Source organism: Dromaius novaehollandiae, chromosome 3 (assembly GCF_036370855.1).
Source record: "Dromaius novaehollandiae isolate bDroNov1 chromosome 3, bDroNov1.hap1, whole genome shotgun sequence".
NCBI classification, from domain to species: domain Eukaryota; kingdom Metazoa; phylum Chordata; class Aves; order Casuariiformes; family Dromaiidae; genus Dromaius; species Dromaius novaehollandiae.
This window is the reverse complement of record NC_088100.1, coordinates 30,977,382-30,995,595: the sequence shown is the minus strand read 5'-3', so window position 1 is coordinate 30,995,595 and position 18,214 is coordinate 30,977,382.

The window sequence follows — 18,214 nt, the reverse complement described above, 5'->3', positions numbered from 1 at the left end:
GTCACTTCTTTCCCAGGTCCTGAACGCTTATCACCACGCAGTTGTAAAAGCTAAATCCTGTCCTATTATAATTGAATCCATTATAATCCTGCTCTGTTATAATTATAATCGACTCTCCTTCCTGATTGTCTGAACGTGCCTCAGTAGTCCAAATAAATCATTACTTCACTAATTGTTAAATCTGTAGACTTTTATGATCTATGCAATGAATGAACTGTTCTTCTCGCATGTCTTTATTCTCTCATCCTCCCCACTAGGTGTCAGAAGATTACTCAGAGCTAAAGATCCCCTGGCCTTCTTATGGTTTCATGTCTTTCTAGACATAGAAAGTATACACTGAAATATTGGATGTAGGATTTACTAGTTCGTTTAGCAATATTGATGCAGGTGTTAGCCAGCAGTTTTCTGTCTGCATCTCTGAGTGCAGAGGACATGCCAGAGGCAGGGCAGCAGTGGAAGGAGCAATGCTGCAGTCTGGCAGACTCTCGGGGAGGGCAATAGCAGCCCCAAATAGAATGTTTTAGGCTGAAGGATGAAACCAGTTTTTCAGTCAGGAAAATGCAACTGGCTCTTTTGCAAATATTGTGAAGAAGAGAAAGCTTGGCCTAAGATAGTTATAGAATTTTGAAATAAAGGGGAGGGGGGAAAAACAACCATTGCTAACAACAAAAATAAATAATGAAAAATATAAACCTGTCCTTTTGACCAGGGACTATGTGTAAAATAGTTACATTTGATGTTATGTACAGTAAAATTTCCTACAACTCTACGAAAGACTGATATTTCATATACTAAAAAAAATCATAAGAATGCTTACCTATACAGTAAACATATTTTATTTTGGTATTATAAATATAAATAATATGCAAGTCTTTACATTCATTATAGTGTAAAATGCGGTCTCTGACTTAAAGGTAAACCCAAAGTCCTCTTGTGGATAGGCATGTCCTCATGCAGGGAAAATGGAACACCAATTAAGCTGAAGAGGCGCATTCAGACAACCGAGCTGAAACATAAGGCAGAATTATAATTAGTCTTATAGACTCCTTATTTTTGGAAAACCTTGATGCAAATATATATGCAGATAATATAGAAAGGGCATATCCAATCCTAAACAAACAAAATTCAGATTTGCTGCAATAATAATTCTGCCTACCATGAGACTACATGACTGGTCAAATATTTACACAAAGTGGAGGTCATTGCATGCCATAGGCTACATTTTAGCATGTAACCAAAGAAAACACTATTTGACATGATAACAGCAATTGCATGCTTGTAGAATTATATTTCTCATTTCAATCACAGAACAAGTGAAAAGCTAACACCTCACTCCTTGTTCATGTTCCACTTAACAAACACTCACAAAATGAAATATCTGAAATGCTCTAAGAAGTGAAAAGGAAACATACAACCATATTTCTTCAAAAGTGTAAAAAGAATACACGCAGCCAATAGAAAATATAAATACTGCTTTACATATTATGACTGTATTTTCAGAACAGACTTTTTTGGAATATAATGTCCATAATTATCTTTTGTTAGCGTGACGACTAAATTTAACATTAATAATCCATACTTTCACAAACACCTTTATTACAGTAAAACAGAGAAAAACAAACAAAAATATTCATTTATTAAGCAGGAATTCTTTATAATTTGAGAGACCTTTTTTTCTAGACTTCATTTACTAAAATGGCCGATCAAGCGGATCAAGGCATCTCTGCTACAAGATAAAAATATTCTTTGATACGGTAATAAATAGGATTCCATAAAAATTATTATTGCCAACAAAATCTTAAAGGTTCATTAAATTTAATAGAAAAGGGACAAAAATGTGATGTTTTGTGAGCAGAGCCAAGTACTAATAAGATCAGTATCTTCTAAGGATTAGTTTACAGAAAAGAGTGGTTGGTTTTATGGAGTTCTGGTGATTATTCCAAAGAAAAAAGCCCACAGGGAGTGGGGACTTAATTAAAACTCCTGAAGCAAAAAGAGTGGACTGGTACATACATCTCAAGGCTGAAAAAGTGTCTGCTTTTTAAATAATATCATTTATTCATATAATTCTGTGAACTTCAGTTATCCTTTCATGAAGGTACAGCTTAGGAAAGAGTGAGATGGAGTGCTTTTGCACAGGTTTAATTGAAAATATGGGTTCTTGAAGTGCCATTCGAGACACCGGTCTGGTGGATTATGAGCTACAAATCTAAAACAGAAGATAAACATTGCATTTCTTTCTGATATCTCCTTTACTTTTTGGCTAAAGTAGGCAGATCTACCTGAAACAATACCTTGCCCTCATTTTGCCAGAAACACTTGGAAGAGTATCAATTAGAATCAAGGCAGTAATCAAGCTGATTAAAATAATAATTTCTTTTCTTTGGAAAAATTCATATATTTTGAGAGCTTTTTTCTTTCTCTGACTAGAGAGGAGAAGTTTTGTTTGCTTATTTTTGCTGGCTGGTTGGTTTTGTTTAATGTGTTTTCTGATTGTTAAGAATGAAAAGCTCAGAAAAAAAAATCCATCGGGAACCAAAGAAATACTCCTTTCTGGAGTTTGCCAACTGAAATATTTTGACATTTCAAATGGAGAAAAGAAAATCCTTCAGGGATAATGACTGCTTGAACAGCTGTGCTGTCTCATGTTCCTGCTTTCATCTATGGAACAGAATTCCTGTGATGCAGCAGTTCAACCAGAAGGGCTACGCTGAGTGGAAACATAATCCAGCCACTTAGTGTTGAGCCGCAAATGAAAGATGTCATTGAAATAAACCTTCCAACCCTAATTAGGTGACAGACACCCAGGCTGAACTGGCCTCAAACCACTCACATCAGATCTTATACCAAAATGATGCTGGAGATGGTCCTAATCCAAAATGAAATAACATATTTGATAGTTTTAGTGGAAAAGTAGACAATTATTTTGAAGGTTTTAATCAGAAGAGTAAACATTTCCCTATTATAGGATATTTCAGTGTTGCTGAATCATCATCTTTCATCACTAAGGAAAACTCCTGGCAGCTGAACTACTCAAGCAGCTCCTGATGGAAGAAGGACCTATAGCTATGTCCAGTCTCCTGTTTTAGTTTCATAGTTAAAAGTTGAGAAATCATGAAGGTCCATGTTGGGGAAAGAGTACAATAGTTCCAACAATCCACAGTCCACCAAACATCAACAAGTATCTGCAGCAACTCTGTTTCCCACTGCTTTTAATGGGAAATGACAAAGAGGAAAGCCCTAATCATTAATGACCTTAAAACGCTAGAAAACTCAGCCATTAGATTTTGCTGGACTTAAAAGTAGCTCCACCTGTGCTTTTCCTGCCTTCAAACAATGGCTCAAATCAGTCTTTATATGAAGGAACCTCAAACTGATGAACTACAATTTTGACATCTTTTATTGTCAAAACTGGCCTATGCAACTGTCAAATGCTCTGCTTTTAAACACTAGCATCTAAAAAGTTCACTTTCTTTTCCCTCTTCCTTTGTTGTACTATTACAGGTAAATCAAAATGTTCTCCTTTAAGAGCTACAGTTGTCTTCAGTGTCTGTAAATGATTCACTCAAAGCAAGCAAATGGTCCCAGGAGTGCTGTTCTTGCATCTGTCTGCTTCAGGTAACCCTGTGGGCTAATGTCATCTTTTACTTTCTTTCCTTTGTCTTCTTTTCCTGCTTCTGATGTTCTTGTTGTATATAAATAATATCTGTGACTCCCCAGGGCAGGAGCACATTCAGAACAATTTCCTCAAGGAGATATGCTCTGGCACTGAACATTTGCATATTAAAATTGTCCTGTTCTTCAGAGGCTATAGTTATCTCCCATATCTTGGTGCACTCAGCAAAGTAACCATCACACTAAAGAAAAAAACTCGTAGAAAAAAATAATCCATGGAACAATTTTTCTTCAGTAAGTATAGTTTCATTTAATGCAAAATCTCTGTCAAGCACTTACTGAACGGTGTTGGTTTCCTTATTTCATTTCAGTAGTCTTAAAATAGAAAACTTTTACTTTCAGAATATTTATTTATTTTTATCTTTGACTTCTTCCAACATAATCACTTTGTAGCATTTAGTTTAATTTTAACATAATTAGGGTACTGTGACAGTGTATTTTAAATACAGTCATCTTTCAATGTTAACAAAAATTAATCACATCGCTGTTAAGCATCTTGGAAATATTTAGTTGAAACTTTTTTTTCAATCTTGTTTCCTGTGAAATGCCTAATTTTCATTTAAAATTAGTCTAATTGCCTAATGCTGTGACTTCTTTTCAGGATGGATACAATGTTTACAGTCCAATTTCAATTATATTTCAAGGCAAATGTTGCTATATCTGGAAATGCATGACCAGATGCTAAAAGGCATCTTTACATGTCTTTAACTTTCCTGGAACAGTGAGCTAGTTCATGTAATCACAGGCAGAATTGTCAGTTCTTGGCATCGTGTTTTGTGCATATGAATCTTGTCACATTTCTTTATATTCCTGCCATCACCATGCACATTCACTTGGCCAAAGATCTAGTCATCAATGAGAAAAGATAAAGAAAAATGTGTGATTATGTTGTTCTCAGCTGGGTTCATATGACGGGAAAGGAAGCAAGGTCTTTGCTGTCCTTCAAGACATGCCAAAGCTTTTTGGCAACCAAAGAAGCGCACTGTGCCCTTTTGTAACTGCTAAATGTCAGTACATTATCTGTATCGCCTTTGCCATACTTAACTGAGTGTGCTGATATGGAAGTATTCACTTGTACGTGAAGAAAGAAGGAGAAGGAAGAAGAGAAAGGGCAAAGAGAAGAGGGCAAAGTGCCAAAATCAAAGTGCCATAGACTAAACACCATTTCCATTTCCCATATCCTTGTAGCATGGCTGTTGGCAGACAGCTGGTTACAACATATTTACAGAATTTGTTGAAAGAATGTTAAGCACAAGAATTAAGAGCAGTATGGACTTTCAGCAGAATCCCCCTGCTGACTCTCATCTCTGGAGGTGAAACATAACCCACCGCAGCACTGGAAGACATGTGCACCTTAACACATTTCGTGGAAGAATGCTTTGCATGAACCATCTGTGAAGCTGATGAAGCACTTTCTCTCTCTTAAAGTATATATTTCTTTCCTGTTTAAACTTTCACTGATATATGGCATAAGTACAGCACATATTAAATATATTTTAGTAAAGCATTATACATATCAGTTTGAAGCAATTGACCCAAAAGGCACTAGACATACATATACATATTTCTAATTTTCCTTATTAGATCTACTCTTCCTTGCTGCAGGATTATAAGCAACACAATTTTATAAATATCATCTAAAATATTTGTATTTTAGACTTACAAGTTCACCAAACAAAACTTACTAGCAATGCATTGTTTGAATCCTTACAGTAGAAAAAAAATCTTTTTTTTTTCTCTGTTAGAAATGTAAATTATTGAAGCAAAGGATCAGAATATTTAAAATGAGGAAAGCTATTTCCATGTCTAATAAAACTTGTGGTTCAGTTGACCCATATTTTCATCCTCTACTGATTGAGCTTTCTGGAGGGACTACAGTATCCAGAACATCCATTACATCTATCTTGCTATGTGAAAATATCCAGACTGCAGGAGATAATTACTATGAAGATACAAAAAAATCAGCTTGTGATTTTAGCTTTCCTGAAACATGGCAAGAGCATGTGTATATTTTAGTTTGGGGGAAAAAATGTTATTGCTTTTAAATAGAATTTGATTTTTTCCCCAGATATTTACTTTTAAAAATAAAATAATTTCTCCTGGTGAAAGGCATGCATAATATGTGCATTTTTACATTTAATTTCATACCTATTTTCTACTGAAAACTATTTCCTAGAGAAAAATTTCAGGTCTGACTTAGTTATTAAATAAGAATCTACTAGTTTTTATATTCCATGTTAAAGAGCTACTCAGACTCAAAACATGTAATCTTAAATGAATTTAGACTAACAAAATTGAGTCAGCTAAGGTTTTTCTTAAACCATAAATAAGAAAATAATAGTAATAATGAAAAAAATAGCTTCAATCATCCTGAAACAATTAGGATCAAATTCAAGTGAAATAGTTGTACATTTTCATTTAGAAAACAAAACAAAATAAAACTTTTGCCCACATCTATAGAAACGTCAACGTTATTTTCCACATCAAAACAAACTAAGCAAAGTCTAGAGGCTTTAGAAAGAATATTTCTTTGAGCATTTTTGCTCCTTCTCCTCTGCTCTGCTCTGCTCTGCTCTCCTCTCTTCTCCTCTCTGCCCTGGCCCTGGCCCTGGCCCTCTTTACAAATTCTCTTTTTTACATCAGCATAAACATATTGAATGCTTGTTTTCAGTAAAAAACTCTAAATATTTTAAATTCAGTTTTGTATTTTTCTAATTTTTATTTTTCCTGACAGCCCAACTAGATACTGGATTAATGCATGGATGGATTCAGCAGCTGAAGCAGGTTATTGACCAGGTTAGTTACAGACCACTGAATCGAACTAGAGAACAGGATACTATAATTCTCATTATCCCCGTTAAAATATTCAGAATGTAAAACAAAACATACAAAGCTAAAAACAGAATAGAATATGATAAAGTACAAGTTGAATATGATTGATTTTCAGAACATTATTTCTTGATGTCTTTTACTGTCTTAATCCATTCAACAGCTCCTAAAGTTTTGTCTTCTCTTGGAGTTTAATAGCTGCTATGACAGAAAACTGTGCCTTGCAGAGATATAATTTATTAAATGACAGGAATAATGTCAGTCACAGAGTCTGGCATCACCGTACATTCAGATCTCTTTCACAACCAAACCATGCTGAGATCTTTTCTCTTGAATTCAAGAAACCTTGTCATGACACCTCTGGCAATGCTTCTCTTCAACATACTTTCAAAAAGTTGCTTCTGTTTGTTTTTCTGTTCCCTCAGTTTGCATTAAATAGGCAGGTGTATAGTGATTAAAAAGTGGAAGAAGAACCCATGGCCAGTGGCACAGAGGAGCTGTGTTTCAGTTCTGGCTGTTCATTCCAGATTGCATCTGCCTCAATAGTTCCTCACAGGGAACAGCAGTAACTTGTCCTGCCCTTGTCTTCCCCTGCCAAAAGCAAAAATGCTACGATAACAGATGACATAGAGAAGTGTGGCCCGGTAAGTATGTAAAATATGTCTTCATTTCATCTCTGACTGTCCACATTTTTTCAAAAAAAAAATGTAAATTCATAATGGTAAAGAAATCTTCACAGGCTACAGTGGAATAAGCCCTGATTTGGAAAGTGCTGAGCCTCCATTTCAAACAGAAAGGGGAGATCTAGCCACAGACATGAAACTCAGAGGTATGGTCAGGCCTTGTTTGTGTGTTATGTCTTTGTAAGATGCTGAAAAGTCTGTAGCAGAGAATTATTTTAAAAACTTTGAAATGCTTTCTAACATGAGAGCACCTTGATTTAATGCCACTGTTGGTGTTCACATAATTGATTGTCATTCTAATGAATCCTCCTCCTTTGTTTAAAGCCCAAATCCATTGCCAAACAAAGCCTTTGTTGCTAGAAATGTTGATTGTGCCACAACTGATTTTGGATTACAAACCTAAATTGAGTAACAATGTCTGTGAAGCCTTTTTTCAAAGGTAATAGAAAACATCTTCATATTACTTGTTCTGAGAAATGACACTACTTAAAAGCTACATTCTGGCAAATGCTACCATCAAAGCAGAAGAAAATTTATTGGAGACAAAATTAAAATTCCTTCAAGAATTGCTAATGCAGTCTGGAGGACTTAAAGGTGTTAAAAGTAAAGGGGCTAAAGCCTTTCAACTCCCATTGATTTCAGTCTCAGAGCCATACTTAAGTTTTTATCTTTCACCTTCTACAATGCAGAAGCAAGATCCTGTATCATTGAAATCAAGTAGTTTTGCATTTATTTATTATTGATGATTATGAGGAAGATGATTTGTGTCCCCTTGTGCACAGGAACTTAATTCTTATTCTCATTGCCACACAAATATCCAGCAGAAATGTGGTGGCCACCTTGTAGTGTTTGCAGTTTACAGCAATAAAGAACAGATGGATGCAGATAACGGAGTACACGGAAACAGAGAGACATGTATGACAAGCCGTAGTCTCAGGACATCAGCAGCCAAATTGTTTCCAACCTCTTAGTTTCGAGGTGGACTGTTCTGAATCAATAACGAGTTTTAAAGAGACATTTGAAGGGGAAGAAACTGGCATTACATTACTGATGCTTACTCAAAGTTTATGTCCTCTCAAGCATGTTAGGCAACATTAGAAACAACAAAACAGTTTGTATAAAAACAAGTGGAAGGTAGAGTGTGGGACTGTTTGCAGATCAGATTTAGTAGCTAAACTATTCCCACTAAATGAAAGATGATGGGTAGAGTGTGAACAGACTACATACTTGAAAGGAAGTGGTCACATTTGATATGGTGGAAAAAGGGAGCAAGTGAATGCTGAGAAAGCCATGACTGAGTCAAAGCAGGGCACTAGGAACGTGCAGTGTTTTGAACGGGTTTGAAGAGCAAGGATTATCTTTGTCATTATCAGAGAAAAGATTTTTCAGTAATCAAAATACAAAATGATGAGACTGTGGAGATTAGTTTAGCTGAAGGTTTAAATAAGAAAGCCTGTCATTTAGAGACATTAGACCGAATTACTTCATAAGGCATATCCATAGACTAGTTGGGAGACCCTGTACAGACATAAGGGTTAAACATGATTTGCAGATTAGGAACTGGAGGCAAAGGAAGGACTGCAGTATTCTTCATATGGATATACCAGTGAGGAAGCAACAAGGGGGGTTAAAAAAATATTAGCCACGCTGAACTGATGGAACTAGGTGAAGAAATGTTAGCGGCACAAGCTGAGAATTTCAGCTAGAGAAAAAGGGTTAGTGTCATCAAAACTTATTTATGGGATTTACCTTACCTTATTTTTGCCATCTACAATGTCAGTGATCATATTTGAGCTAAGTGTCTTGGCTCCTAGTGAAGTCAGTGAAGATCTAGTAAGCACAGAAATTAGAGTCCAGAAAATCTCACATTAAATAGAAACCTATGCTAATTCAGAGTTCTCATTAGATGTTATTGACTATATGGACTAAATTCCTGTAGAGTGTGATACCTAAGAAATCTAGCTCTGGTGAGGACATCTACTTCATAAACATTAGTAGTTTGGTAAGATACACCCATTCTGGATGCCTTCAGTTTAGATACAATATTATATCTGAGCTGATCATACTAGGGCCCTTTCATGCTCGATAAAGAGAAACAGATATTTTTAAGGTGTCTGTCTTTTAGATATTTACTTTAGGACAGGATAAATCATACTCAAGAAGTGCTTGCTTTTTTCGCTGATTATAAAGGTAGGAATTTAACTGACTAACTCAGCTGTAGAGATTTACAGTGAAGGTGTCTAAAACTAGTTGGTTAAACCTCACCTGAGATGGTAATTCTGCTGTAGAGTATTAGATTTATAATGAGAAATGAACATTTATGCTTGGTAATGATAATTTCTTCAGAAAAAGCATCCTGGAGGACTCTAAGCCATTTCAGTAGAAACGATTGCTCACTTTTGAGAATTATCAAAATATTATCTTCCAATAAAAAAAAACATAATGTCTAAATTCTTGCTTGATAGGATCTCATAGAAAAGACTTCATGATATTCAGTTGCTATACTGTATTTTGGAAAGAAAAGAAGGGATTATTTTCGTCCTGCAATACTAATATTTAGCAGATGCTTGGACTCTTAATTTATTTTAGAAGATGTATACATAAATTTCCAAGGTTTATTCTGTATTTTTCAATTCATATTTAGGTTTTATATGGTATGGTAGAAGAGATTTTTCATTTAACAATGGAAATGCAATTATTGTTTCCAGAAATAAATTGCCATAACATCTCCAAATATAATTTGATTCTGCAAAATTAAATAAGAGAAGCAAATATTAAACAACAAAACACACTTCAAGCAAACTGAAACATGAGAACAAAACAGTGGAATGACCTCCAAAACCTGGACTCTCCTAGCCTCTAGAAATCACAACAATAAAATTAGGTAGGTTTCACTTCTAAGTTTTAAAGCTCTGGTATCTCAGTCATGTCTGAGCTTTCAGCATCTCCACATAAGCATCTAGAGATTTCTGACTGCATTATGCGCTTTTCCATCTTCATCTTCTGTAAATATATTATGGCCAGTGAAGATAAATAACTACATACCAGCTGATTATCTAGCCCAAGGAAAACAAGGGTAAACCTGAAATGTTCTCAGAGTTGCATTTGCTTTCCTTTAGTTGTTGCATTTACCCCTGTCACCACCTAACTCAAGAATATTCAGACATTCAAGGTGGATTCCTAGAGCCACATTTCTGAACTTTAAATTAACCTTTGAAAATACACTTGAGATATTAATCATACAGCAATACCTATCTGCCTATTACTATATAGTTAATCAGAATTATAAAAGCTATTTCTCAGAGCTGCTACTCCCTCATAAATCCATTGATTTTTAGATTTTGGAATGCATAGGCATTGTAAAAACAAAGAATATATATTATGAAACTGTGCAGAATTTTAAGTAAAGCTAGAAGAAACAGAATAATCAAAGTATAGTACTAACATCAATATCACATTTAAGTAGCCATTTGAAAACCTTTGCAACCAATTGTCTGCTAGAGAAACAGCTTGTTAAGCCCCTCTGAGTTCAGAAACCTTGCTCAGAAAAATTCTCTCTTCAGCTGGTACATCAGAAGCTGGCAACAATATCTGTTAATATAATTAAAAATTTAATAGAAGATTGTACAGAAATGAATTAGCTATAGAGAAAGACGGTTAAAAAGATTTAGGTAAACTGAAAGTATTTAAAAAGAATTATATTACTTTGTTTCAGAGAACTTGAATAGAGCATATTTGCAATTTCATAATAAGATTTCATTCAGATACTCCATAGACTCTAGTTGCTGTGCTCTCATGCTCTTTAAAGTCTGGTAGACTTAGCTAGTATGGTTTTACTGAAATAATTATGATAACTGTTATAAAAAATACAGTTGAAAGAGCAAAGTAATTTACCTTAGTTGATGAGATGTTACCAGAATGTATATATGTAGATGAAATAGAGTAAGGAAGTTGAATCCTGGGTGTATAATGTGTACTTTTAAAAATATGTACCAAAAGAACCCTCTTTGACAGTGGCATTTATTGTATGATTGAAGCAAATGCTGCTTACTGATTCACATCACTGTTTATGCCATTTCAAATAAGGATTTTCCAGACCTAGTAATTTCTGCCAGTCATCAATAATAGTGATCCAAGAAAAATTAATCTATTACTGTTAAAATAAAGCCAGTGCTCTGTTAGGGCTGGAATGCTATGGACAGATTAAGGATATACCAAAATAAATTTAGATTTATTTCAAGAAAAAAATTTTGTATGACTTTTCCAGAACTGAAGGAAAATAAATCAATGGAAACAAATGGTGTCTTCTTTGAACTACCACAAGTAACCCTGTGATATATGTATGATAACTCACAGAAAATGACATTAGGCTTGCAGTACATACAGTTCAGACGTGTTTTGTTAATGGATGATTTATTGTAGCTGCAGTAACTGTAATAGTAGTTGTTTATATTATAATAAGCATTCTTTGAATGTAAGAGGAAATTTATGTCCACTGGACACTAGTTATCAAATTAGCTTGATTTAATGTTTGACATATTTGATATGAATTCCAGCGTCATAGGCTGAATTGCATTAGGCATAAGTCTGGTGCTTTATTTGAACCATCTCACCTCATAGGAGCCTCAACAGCTGTGAAAACTGAATTAAATAACACACTCTGGGAATTAAAACAGAGTAATTACACTGAACATTGGTAGCATGCATCCCAAAATACAGATTAAAGTTGTCATTTTCCCCTTTGTCTTCAAAACTGTTTACCAGCATCATCATTCATAGGTAATTAAATCTGCTAATCTGTGGAGGATACTTTGAAAGTAATATAAATAAAAAAGATGTTTTCAATATATAAATGATTTACTTTTAGTTTCACATTGAGCTGCCTTTTAATGTAAACCTTCTGTTTTGAGAATGTTATTTCTTGGTGAAGCAAAAGAAATCGAGAACATCTGGGTCATTATGGAGAAGAGCTTGAATGACTGCATGTCTACCAGTGGTCTGGTTAGTCTCTATTCACAGAACTCTCTCAGCTTCCTGTTATTAGTCTTTAAATAAGAGAAAAATGGAGTGTCAATCAGCCATGAAGGAAAATTCATGAGACACTAAGTTTTAGTCTATTTTAGTCTTTCTGACTAAATTTATGATTTGAAAGGATTTGACTGGCAATATCAAGTCTCTAGAAACATTGTGTTCTCTCTGTTGCTCAGATGCAAAGGTGTTGTGTAAAACCTTAGTGTTCTGTTGTGGTAGCTTTTGCATTATGAAATATAAAGAACTGGACTAAAGCTTATTATAGTGAGACAATTATTGCCTCTTGAAGGTTAAAGATTATAATTCAAAACAAGAAATGGAATAATGTAGCATTATTGCCTAGTTATTTTAGTAACAGCGAAGTATTCTTATGGGGCCTTGGAATCTCTTGCATCGCTGGACAGATCTCACCATATGAATATTTACATCTGGGAGGCAGCCAAATGCAGAAGTCCCACCTGCTCCAAAACACAGTCAGAATGGTAGATTTAGCATGAACAGAACTTTGGCATTGCTTTGATGCTGGGCATCAAAAATACTAAGGCCTCTTGTGAAGCATATTTTTCAATAGAAAATGAGAAAATGTCCTATTCTAAGTTATTTACAAGCTCACTAAAAACATCCTAGAAGTGGAAAATCTGAATATGTTTAATGAGGATTCACTAAGCGTTCCATTGAGACATCCTCTTGGGAAATTTCTGATACAGAGCATGCAGGTTTTGGCTTCTCCTCCTTCTCCTTTTCCTTCTCCTTCTCCTTCTCCTCTCCTTACCTCTCCGTTTTACTCCCTGATGTTTATTGTTATGAGTTACAAATTTAACAAAATTTACAATGTGTACAATAAGCATGTTAATACTTGAAAAATAATTATACAACATTCTGTATTACATACAATTTGAATATTTTACTTCAAATTTTACTGGTATTGGTCAATTGGTACCTGAAGAATAAATGCAAAATTTCTATATTCTTTTCTGATCATATTAGGAATATTATCTTTATGGAATCTCTCTTCTTTGTTGAGACCAAAGTATATTTGATCTACAAGTTTATCTCTTTCCAACACTTCTGCTAGATTCCTCCAGTGATTTTCTCAAAAATATCATTCAAATCCTAAGTCTTTCAGTCAGTAACTACCTCTCTCTCAGTAGTTAGTTTTTCCATTTTAAAAGATTGCATTTTGTCCATGGAAGTCTGGTATTCTAGAGCTCTATCATTTATAATACAAAAAGACCCTGAATTCAGATTTTGATTCTCTCAAAATAAGCCTGTGGATCATTAAGCTCTAACTGTCAAAAAAACTATCAGAAGAAAGGTCAGCTGTTACTTTATTTTGATCCCTTCAAATATTACCTAGTAACTAAACTCTAAACTCAGACCACGCTAAAAATCTGGGTTAATTCCAGAAATAAAAAACAGACTGCTGACTCCAAATGCCATGCTGAAGTAACAATTATTCAATAATTGACATTATCCTGTAAGTCACTTGTTTCTTTGAGCTATAAAAATATTTAATTGTGGAATTCTATGTTTTTACAGTCTCATATGTTTTAGGTTTGATACTGATCACAATCCTACTGTGCTGTACTGGAAGAATGGAGTTATGAAAGTCTCCTGCCAAAATATTTAATAATGTAGTTGTATTTTCAAGGATAAAACATAAGTTTTCCAGATCCTTCTGAATCATTCTTTTCAAATATGGTGTTTATCCTTAAAGCAGCTTATAAAGAAAAAAAAATCTGTTAATACACTAAAAGATAAAAAATAGTTTAAATCAGATGATGGCTCTCATGGTCAGCATTTTAGATTCTCTTTTGAATGATAATATGCTGAGGTCCGCTAGAGAATCTAAGGGTCAAAGTAACACTTTCACTGCTGTAAAATAAACCAGTTTTCACTTCTTATTAAATGCACAACTGCAATTCTTTGAAATATTTTCATTAGTTTTTAAGCCCTATTTTAATCAGTACCATAAATACCCCCTGAAAACCTGCATCAGGATTCTAGAATATCAGTGAAGCGGTAAAATCTTTCACCCAAAATTAGGGAAAAAAATGCTTTACTCTCGTTTATGTACTAAGGTTTTGTGGCAGTGCAAACAGAATAATTAAATATAACATTTTCTAAAGTATTTGTTTTGCCTGGGTGTAAGAGACCATAGAGTTATGTTAAGAGGAAGAATCATATATATAGTAATATGAAAAGATGTTTTCACCCAGAATTTTCTAAAACAGTGTAGGAAAAGTGAAAACAAAAAAAAATCAGGTTTTCTCTGACAGGTACCTTTCAAAGATAAACCATGAAATACTTGGCAATGAAACTATAATTTCCATATAACATCACACTGACTATATAATCTCCACTCACATCACTAAAGAGCATAGATTTGTAAACATCCAATAGGGTAATTCCACCTCAGGAAACTGTGGAGAAATAAAGTATCATAATCTCTCATGCTAAGACAAATCTCCCAGATTTGTCCCAGAACAAGTAGTTCTCCCAGAAATAGCAACAACGTCTGCTTTGCCAGATTATTCATGTACCTTAGCAAGTTTGTGAGGCAAGTTCTAACTTTTTTAATTGCATGGGCTTGTATCTTTATATACTAGGTATCTGCATTTGCAATATTGATTACTTTAGCTACATTTACAATCAAATTATTTTATGTTGTACTGCTTCAGAAATGAATCACTGGGCCTTTTTATCCTCTTTACAAATTGTCTAATAAGCAGAATGAGCATACTGAAGTGACTACTCTATTACTATAAATGACAGTCAACATCCGGTGATAAATACTGATTGCGGAACAACCGCATAGTCACTCGCACACTGGCATTGTTCACTGCTAACTATAGTTTTATAGCTATTTTTCTGTGCTTTCCTCTACCTATTGCATAAGTTTAACCTCATTTAGAAATATTGCATGTTTCTTGAAATAACTGATTTTTAAGCATACACCTAGGCTTTTTCTAAGTGACTCAACTGGCTACTTAGAAATAAATGAGTTTCAATGATGGAGAAAATAATTGCTGTATATATAGGTCATTAATGCTTTGATATTTTCCAGCCTTAATGAATTTGCACATTCCAGTTACGTTATCGCTATAACGGAAAAGTCTATTGGTATTTATATTTGCTGATGGATTGGTGCCATATGGCATGAAAATATCTGGAGATACAAAATTCTGTGAAAAAAATCACATAAGCATTAACTGACCAAATGCTTTTCCCCCCCTCAGAAGCTGCAGTGCGGTGGGCTGCAGTTTACCACTGCGCTGAGGATAAAACTGACATAGCAGCAGATCACAGACAGTATTAAGAGAATTTTTCAACAAGAGAAAATGGTAACGAGTACAGCTGACTTCAGCAACAGGCTTGAACTGGTATCAAGAGGAAATCCTGTGGGACTGTAGACTAGCGTAAAATGCCTGAGACTTCTGACAGAGGTGAACCGTAATAAGACACAGACTCAACAGTATTTTTTCTCTGTAAGAATAATTGTAATTGTATCTTTTTTGAGTTCTTTTCTGCTTTCTTCATGTTTTGTAATTTGGGATTTTACTGACCCTACAACTGAGAACTGATCTTGTTTAATATAGTATCTACTGCTGATTATCAATTTGGCATTAAGCCTTAAAGAAGGAGCAATGATAGAAGAAAAGGAGGAGAACAGACTGAAGTTTTTCCACTTCATTTTGTCTTATAATTGCTGTCATTCCCAGGCCTAGCTTTCCTTTACCAAAATCTTCTTAGGTGTCTGATGCTGCAAAATATTCTTAGGTGCCAAATCTTCATATTTGTGTGGAACAAATAGACTTTCTATGGAGCAGGTTGCTCATATTTCCAAATAGTCTGCATGAATCCAGGTAAAAAAAAAATTTAGTTTTTGATATCAATAAAGTGTTAATTTACCTTTAAACCCAAGGAAAAAAAACCTGTTTTTGTAATTAGAGATATTCTTTTTTGATATTGTTCCATGCAATTTTAAGATATGGAAGAAATATAATAATCATTCTTTTTTCCTGGGAAGAGGCATGGTGTTTTTAAAACATGAATCTATTAAATTTACAATTACTGTATTTACTTTTCAAGTATTTTATAGAACCTGGAACTGTTGAACACTGACATGCAGTGCTGGTATCCATGCCTTATCAGCTGTTTGCCACTTGTTGAAAATGACAAGTCAGGCACATAGTACTCTATTTTTGATATTACAGACACTCCAAGTAACAGACTGCAAGATCATAAAAAAAGAATTATGACCCCTTAATGTGATCAAACAGCAGGAGGAGAAAGTCTATGAGAAAGCAAGCTTCTCAAATATGACATCTATAACAACTGGTGACTTAAGAGACAGAAATAATCATAAAAATGGAAAGTAAATTAAGTAAAGTTCATAATGCATTTTTAAAGAGTGACTAAGCTTCTATTTTAAATTATTTTAAATTAAACGTTTCACATAGCTTAGTCCCCCTTTTTTTGATCTCCTACACATTGCGTAGGAGAAATCCACAGAAATAAAACCAAAGCAGACACTTAATTTTATATGAAATAGAAAAGGAAGTCCTTCTGTTTCCCCAGCTGACACACAAATGCTACATTTATCTGTCACAAATGCATATAAATATGATGTTCAAACAAGAGTTTTAATGTAACTTTTCTTTACCACAAGATATACTATTTCTTAGCCTTAAAAAAAATGTAAGGGAAAAACAAGAAAATCAGAGATGAAGCAATAGCTATCTGTTTGCAATCACACCAGCTAACCCTTGTAAAGTACATCCATTGATATGTAGATCCAACTAATTTCTCTCATTACTGTTCTAGAAAAAAGTCAGGTATAACTAAACTAAGTGTTGCTGCTGCTGCATTCAAGGAAGAGAAGTGGAACCTCTTGAAGTGATGCTCAAAAAGCAAGACAGAGGAACAATCATGGTATCATGCCTTTTTATGACTGACTACTGGGAAAAATGAACTCTGGCACAAATTAATAATTCTTTACATCTATTCCTCTTATCTCACATGTTTTTCCACCTGGTCTCTATCTTCTTGAAAGAAGGCAGAAATTTAAGAAAGATATTCAGTTAGGACGAAAAAGCATCAATACCATACTATTCCTAGTGAAGATGGCAGGATGCTGAAAAACTTGTCATAACACTCCTCAGTCCCCATTCTGCTTTGGGAAGGCTGCAACCGTCAACCTTCGGACCAAGAGGGACATTGAAAGGGAGAGAAAAACACCACAGTAAAGGGGAATTGTATGAGTAAGTTTTCTCGTGTGACAATTTCAAACATTTTCTTACTGAATATTTCTTGTATTATTCAGGTAATCAATACTATTTGACCATGAAAATATTAATCAGACTAAAAATAAATTATTTGCCCCAAGTGTATGGTGTGTTCCACTGTGGTCATCTGTACATCTGAACTCTGAAAGTGCCTTCCAAACACGTTGTACTTATACTATAGCTCATTACTCTTATGAAAGAAGTAACAAGTGTTAATATTTCCATTTTATAAAGAGAACAATATTATATACAAAAGTTACATCAAGTAGGCATTGAGAGAAAAGTCTCAAGCATCCTCTGCTGCTCCACTGTGGTTTATTACAAATTGTTTTCCTTCATATGTAGTCAGCTCACCTCACAAAATCCCTGAATATGCCTAAAAATAGAAAGACTCTAACACCTCCTTCACTTTTGGCAGATCCTAGAAACGTCTTCAAACTCAGTGCTATACACTGTCTTAAAAATGCATTTTCTGAAATTTATAAGGAATATCTCTTAAACCATCAGAAACTGTCAAGACAACAGAAACCTTATTAAATTCAATATTGCTTGTTTAGTTTTTCCTACAATTTCATGAGGAGTTGTGGAGTTTAGCAGTAAAATCCTGTAGCAATGTCATTATACAGAATAATAATATCCTGTAGGTGACTGACTTGTTCCTTTAGCAGGCCCTCCTGCAGTTGTAACGTGCCGCTTCAGTTTCTCATA